General features: G+C 42.0%; 1 long non-coding RNA gene across 1 annotated transcript in view; it reads right to left on the bottom strand.

The window, feature by feature from the left end:
* Window positions 1–7,248, bottom strand: part of LOC138050538 (uncharacterized) — a 7,303-nt gene extending 55 nt beyond the window's left edge. Inside the window, exons 1-2 of the long non-coding RNA XR_011132645.1 lie at window positions 7,202–7,248; window positions 381–611 (exon numbers count right to left, since the gene is read on the bottom strand). This is a non-coding gene — a long non-coding RNA (uncharacterized lncRNA). The remainder of the gene's footprint in view (window positions 1–380; window positions 612–7,201) is intronic.

A 7,248-nucleotide genomic window follows, 5' to 3' on the forward strand; every position in this document is an offset into this window, starting at 1 on the left:
GCGAAATGAACTTATTTCTAGTAGTTAAATAAAGAGAAGCTTCATTATGATAACAAATACACTTTAATTATTTTATCACTAGCTTTGTTATGAAAAAGACAAAACGCGTTCCTGCATTAATAAAACTATGACTCGTTGCGCATTTGCAGTTGTGTGTGTGTGTGCGGGAGGGGGAGGGGGGCACGTACCATTTATATATTTCATGACTTCATACCCTGCTCTCATTTATGCCGTCATCATAAGACAAATATAGCTAAACAAAAAAGGAACGAAAGGGAGTATGACAAAAAAATAGATTTATATCGTTTAAATGTGAGGCAAACCCATGAATTATAAAACCCAAATGGCTGAGCTCTTATGATAACAATACTGTCGCCTACTTGTGTCATCCACTTTGTTTCCAACAAGAACGATCAACGGTTTTTTCAAGCGCCCGTGTCTCTCTTGTTGCCCTAATTCAATCCAGTCTGGCACATTATCCAGAGAACAACAGTTTGTCACGTCAAAACAGACCAAGATAACGTGGCAATCACGCAGATACGACGGGATGAGACAGCGGAAACGTTCTTGGCCAGCAGTGTCCCAAATCTGTAGACGAACGCCAATGCCGTCTGAAATTTGGCGAAAACACGATGATCATGAAAAGTGTGGCGCTGGCCTAGTAAGGTACGGTTTTGTCTAACTCACAACACCAAATTGGAAAGTTTCCAGATATTTTTACTCTGAAACCGCTCGTACCAAGTCAAACCAATTTATTTGGATAATTCACCCATATTGTACGACATGAACAAGATGGAATAATGGCCAAAAACCTATTATATAAGTTATATTTTGAGGTGACGTTTTGAATCGGAACCGACAACGCTACACAACACAATAATATTATTGGTTTAATTATATACATGAAAAAAAACTCGATCCTGATTGGCTGAGAGAGTACAGTTCAAGTGTTACACAGTGCAGCTAAACAGAACCTACACAGTGCAAAACGTTAACCAGCGGCAAATTACGCATCGAAATTCTGGATTATGATTAGCTAATAAACAACAGGTTTGGTCAGAAGCAATCAAATCTTTTGTTTTCAAATCAAGCGCGCACCCTGGATGGCGCAATTTTCCCCTGCTTGCGTGATACGCGTGCGTTTCTTCCACTTCACCATCTCGGAGTTTTTCAAGTATATTATGAGTACGTACGTAATCGCATGATTTTTCACGTGCAATCTGGAATAAATAAGCACTTGTAAATTTTGGTCGTCTTGAAAAAAATTACTCGTGCTTACTTATTCCAAATTGCACTCGAAATCTTGTGATTACCTATAAAAAATGAAGAATACTCGTGCTGCACGTGCGGCACAGTGCATTTGTTTGTCGTATCCCACAAAATAACAACGTGAAATCACCAAATTTTAGATTTTGACGACAACGTGAGCATACAACGATAAACATGTATTTTCTTTCCTTGCTTTAAAATAATTCGTACCCGATCAGGTACAGGATAGTTCGCCGGTATTGTACAAATTGAACAAGGTGGAATAATCGCCAGATACGTATGATAGCACTAAGTATATTTTTAAAGTGACGCTTTCGCTGACGTTGCTGTTTTCCTTGCCTTAACTCTCTAATTTGTAGCCCATAACTTGAGTGGAATAGAAGTAAGGTAAATCCTCACGACCTATCCTCTACAACTTTTTAATGAACAAAACAAGAACGAAAAGGATCCAAAAGGGAGGGCGGAATGAAAAGGATGAGCACTTACTCAGATAAAGGGTCTTCGTAAAAAAGTCTATGCCAATCGTCGGCTGGTATTTGTCCTCAAATCCACTGTAAACGAATTTCCACACCATGGCGGACTTTCCTACTCCTTGGTCACCCAAAACCACTACCTTAAATTTGCTCATGTTTTCAGTTTGATAAATTGAATCTAGGCTGTCCCGTGCTTGCATGTTGCATTTTCTTGATGTCTTGGAACGTCAATGTTTATGACGTCACTTATGGCTATTTCCGCTCGCACATTACTTTCCAGGCTTTCGCGCACTTGTAAACATCTGCCCATGGTCCTCATGTACCAAAGTTTTTAATCAAATCGTGCAAATTATCTATCTGACTTGGTAAAGAGCCACGATTTAAAGAATCACTCCCTTACCTGCCTTGCCTTGCCTCACGTACATATTTTCGGTACAGATAACAACCACAACATAAAACAGGACAGTTAAATTAAATGGTTTATGGACCTTGGGGAGGAATAAGTGCATTGGGGTTTCCCACGACTGATCATGCGGCCCATTATTATGGTGACCATCACCATACTGACCTTTATCAAAGGCCATAAAAGGCTTCGGCGACGATAACGCCAAAAGAAAAATTATGGAGGCTCACGAAGCCTTTGAAGTATCTTTAATTGAGGATAATTGCCAAGAAATGAACGCTCTAAATAACGTGAACGTAGAGAGGCCTACTGAGAGAAACAAGAACTCCTTAGGAAGCCATTGCAAAGGCGCGAATGACTGCCTCTAGCTGACTGGAAAATAAGGATGATGAGATGCTTTTTGAGAAAGAGGAAATCAAAAACTGCTGGGAGGTGTATCATTGCCCAGGATTTGTATAGCGATCCTGGAAGAAAACAATGAACTTTCCAGTTTCGAGAACCCGTGACTTTCCCGACACTCAGCAAAACGTGCGCGCGAGCTTGAAAAGTGGCAAAGCCCTAGGTTCAAACTGAATTGAAGGGAAAGTTTTGAAGGCCCTTGAAGATGATTGGTCTAGATCACGGGGATGGCTCAATAAGAATTTCGTAACCCAGAAGCCTCGACCTGCGTTGCGATGCGACCCATCAGTTTTCGGTATTCTCTACTTGCACAAATCCCATAACACACCCCTTTTACTACGGTGGCCCACATCTGCCACGGCAAAACCTACTTTCTCACGGCAAAATTTACTTTTATACACGGCAAAACTTACTTTCTCACGGCAAAACTTACTTTTCCACGGCAAAACTTACTTTTCTACGGGTCCGGAATCCGGAATGGGGAATCCGGAATAAGAACTTGAACCAAAGTCACTTAAAATGATCCTGCGTCGTGCAAATGTTTACTTTCATCTCGTTGAGTAATTTGTCACATGCTGACTCCTTTTGGAAGGGGATTCATGTCGTAACATCGGAAGAGAATCCAACTGTCTGGGCTTATCTTCCTCGGTCGTCAGCCAGCCATTCCGAGTTGCCGACACTGATTCAACGTGGCTGCCTTCATGTCTTGTTTGCAGACGTCTTTGTAGCGAAGAAGCGGCCGTCCTGTCGATCGTTTGCCTTGAGACAGCTGTCCATAGAGTAGGGCTTTTGGAAGGCGCCCGGGGCCAATGGCCTAGCCAACGGCGTAGTCTACGCTCTGAGAGGAGGTACTGGATAGTTGGCAGTTCTGCAGTTTCAAGTACTTTCTGGTTGGTGATTTTATCCTTCCAGGTGATCTCAAGAATTTTGCGGAGGAATCTGAAGTGGAGTGTGTTCAGTCTAGCTTCTTGTCTCGTGTATGTAGGCCATGTCTCTCTCCAATACAACAGAGTGCTGAGGACGCAAACAGAGCATTCAAGTCACTATTCAGGGAGAGATTGGAGGTGATTGTTGAGTTAAGGTACTTGAAGGCGACCAAAGAGTTGAGTGCTTGGTTGCTGATCAGGATGGTCGGCTCAGCATCGGTCCCCGGCATTGCCAGTACCTCAGTCTTTATGATGATGGTAAAGCCAAAGTCCTGGCAGGCAGTCGCGAAGCGGTCTATGATCGCTTGTTGTCCGCTCTCTGTGTGACTGACAAAGGCAGCGTCGTCGGCAAAGGGCATCTCTCTTAACAGCACTGTCTTCACTTTTGTCTTAGCGCGGAGACGAGTCAAGTTCAGTAGCTTTCCGTCGTGGCGTGTACGGTGGAGAAGGCCCCCCTCACTGCAGAACTGGAAGGCGTGTTGGAGGATGAGAGAAAAGAAAATACCAAACAGGGTGTGTGCCCACACGCAGCCTTGTTTATCTCCACTGCGAATTTTGAACGGGCGAAATCAAGAGTCGTGTTGGCGAAATATTATAACCAAAAACACATATACACACAGTTAAACGAGATGCTTTATCAACTTTATTTATCGTCGACTTTAGGAGTACCTTACTAAATGAATCGTTGAGCTTATTGCTTTCCGTGGTAATTTTAGCCTTTCTACCACTTTCACTGTATTCCGGATTCCATACAACGCAATGATATTGCATACGGGAAGGGGGAGGGGGGGGGGGGGGGGGGGGGGGGGCGACTCCCATAAAAAAAAGGACGTGGGTGCTCGTCGGAAATTTGAAAAGAACCCCTAAGAGGTACCAAGATCCTGTCTTGTGGGCGTGCATTTTTTTTTTCACACCGGCCTAAGACAAAATTAGACAAAATTAAAAAATAGTCAATTATCAAATGTCTCCTGTCATGAGTTTTTGGCTCAATACCTTTTGAGGCTAAACACTTTAAGAGGTACCAAAACCGCTTTTTCTTCTCCTAAAAGGTACGATGAGCACCCCTGTCCATTTTATATGGGATTGCCCCCTCCCCCCCACCCCACGCCTTCCCCCATCAACTTCCACCCCACTATTCGAAATGTAATAAGAAAGAGTTTTATAAGCGTTTTACACCTCACTAGGACAGGCTTCGATTAAAAATAGCATTTCAAATAATTTTGTTTTGCATGAGGAACTTGATTGAGTTTGCATGAATTTCGCTGTCTTCCGTTTACCTTCATTTGGTGAAAGAAGTCTCCATAGCCAAATTGAAGGTCAAACACATCTTTCTAGGCGTTTAAAGGTAATTCATAATAATGAAATTGAACGGTAAGGGGGGTCTTCATTTTGTGAACAGGACAGATCAAACTTTCCCCAATGACAGTGTTGGGTTGAGAAGAGGGAAGAGGGATCGAAATAATGTTAGACGCAATTTCCTTTCACGATGTGCTAGGGATGTTGTCGGGACTGGGTGCTTTTTCCACCTCGATATAACTTACCACTTTTATTACCTCTGATGTTGTGAGTTTAATTTCAATAAAGTTTACAGATGCCCCTTGAGGGATTTAATAGTGTCACTAGTTTACCTAAATAATAGAAAAGCTGCCGAGGGGAAGGAAGATGTTTAAGTATGCTGGTGGGAATTTAACGATGACTCGTGCGTGGAATTGAATGGAGATTGAGCAAGGATTGTACAAAACATGGACCCCCCCCTCCCCCCCAAACTAGACCGACTCCACTCGAGAAAAGAAAAAACAATGGTTTGAGGTTACGCACATTTACGTTTTGACTTGGTTTAATAAGCGCCAAGTACTATGCTTCATGTTACTGAATGAAATTTTTACTTTACCCTTGAGTAACTTACTATTATTATTGTGCATAGGTTCTGCACATCTCAAGATACTGGGTTTCCTGTGGGTGGTGCATATTAACACAGATATATTTTTGCGCGGATTAAAACTATGCGGAGAAAAGCAGAATTTAGTAAATGCTCTTTGTATCCAAAAAAATTTAGGGCCAATCCTGCATTTTTCAGAGATAATTAGGCTTTGATTTGCGTAAGAACGCCATACATTACTTAGTATTTTTAAGCTTTCTAACAATAACACTTAAGATCTTCCGGACATTCCGATGATAACCCGTGCAAAAATACCTTTGAATTCAGTAAGCACCGTCGTTAAAAAGGTAAGTTGTGGTCAAAATAACTACGCATCGTTTGTGACGAAATACAACGTAAATAGCACCCTAAGAGCAAATGTGATTACTAGCAGAAAGACTGAAGAAAGTAAAGGGAATCGAGTAACTTTGGCATCGACCATGTTTATCATTCCTAGTTCAGTTCAACTTCTATTCTTTTTCACAGCAAGCAAAAGTACTGTAATCTAAAATGAGAAAGACTTGTGAATCACCAAATTCAGCTTCACAGTGGCCAACACTAACTAACAGCCTGATTCAGTGCTCGTCCTTTGAGATGCCTTTCACGCACCACAAAAGTTCACAAAAGTCAAGCTCTATCTGGTAGCCTGAGTATCAGGCTTTCCTTAGAAGGAGAGGGAATGGAAAGCCTAACACAGAGTCTTTCAATTAAGCCTGCAACTCCCATAACAGCACGTTACGTGTCTACAACTAGCCAATGGAAATCACTTCCTGTCACCCAACTATCAAATGTGTCAACTGCCACTCGGCCGGATTTTGTAAATAAACTTTTCCACCGATGATGGGCAAGATTTGTATAGTTTGTCGTGAAAGTCTACTCACGAAATATCGTAATGCTGCTACGGTGCTGCTGTTCCGTGAGACTGCAAACAAAGAGTTTTCGAGTACATTGAATGGAAAACCAGTCAGGGTTAGTCAAAATTAATTTGGGCACTACAGCCTGTTGTTGGTATGACCAACATTGTATGTGTAATAATGCACGCGAAAGATTGTTAATTGTTTCAAGCTTTTTACCGAGTTACAACAAGTCTTTTCGGCTGCTTCTGTTGGAGAAATATCGGAGGAAGTTTCAACGGCTTCCCTACCATCTGCTTAGGGGGATAAGCATCGAATTTTATAACAACATCATCGATCTCCGACTGGAGTTACTCCGGCTGCGTCAAAAGGACAGCTTCTTCGTGTCAACGGCTAACGCCCGGGCCCTCATAGAAAATGTTCTCAATGAAGAAATAAGCCATTTTATGAACATTCCAACGGAAAGTTTTTTAACACCAGTTGTAAAAGTGAAAAGCAAAGTCGGGATGAAATACATCTAGTAAAAACACTGGTGTTATCGGCGCTTTTAAACTCGTGGCTGCCTAGATCTAAAAGGCTATGTTTACAGAATGTTAACACTCTTCTAACGCCGGGTAGGTTAGAGAGCTGCTTGCTTCATCCGCTTCAAGCCTTGTCACGGTTTTGAAAGCCATCTTGATGGGTAGGCAAACGTGTCTGAAATATGGGAATCTGCGCAGCGAGGGAGAGGTGAGCATGTCAGATGCCTTCGGTTACTACTCTTTATGCGATAGAATTCAAGTCAAACTTCAACTTACAGGTAAGTCTGGTTTAAGTTTCCAATTCAATCTCATAAACTGTAACCTTCGGTACTGATATAAAGTCTTCAAAGCGTGTGAGGACACTACGAGGAGCCCAAAACACCAACCAAACACCAAGATTACAATGTCTTAATATACCCATTTTATTCTACAACTTACCTCTAGACTACCAATTACTTCTAAACAATCCATGAACAAAGTTTGAA

This window comes from Montipora capricornis, chromosome 6 (assembly GCF_036669925.1).
Source record: "Montipora capricornis isolate CH-2021 chromosome 6, ASM3666992v2, whole genome shotgun sequence".
Taxonomy (NCBI): Eukaryota; Metazoa; Cnidaria; class Anthozoa; order Scleractinia; family Acroporidae; genus Montipora; species Montipora capricornis.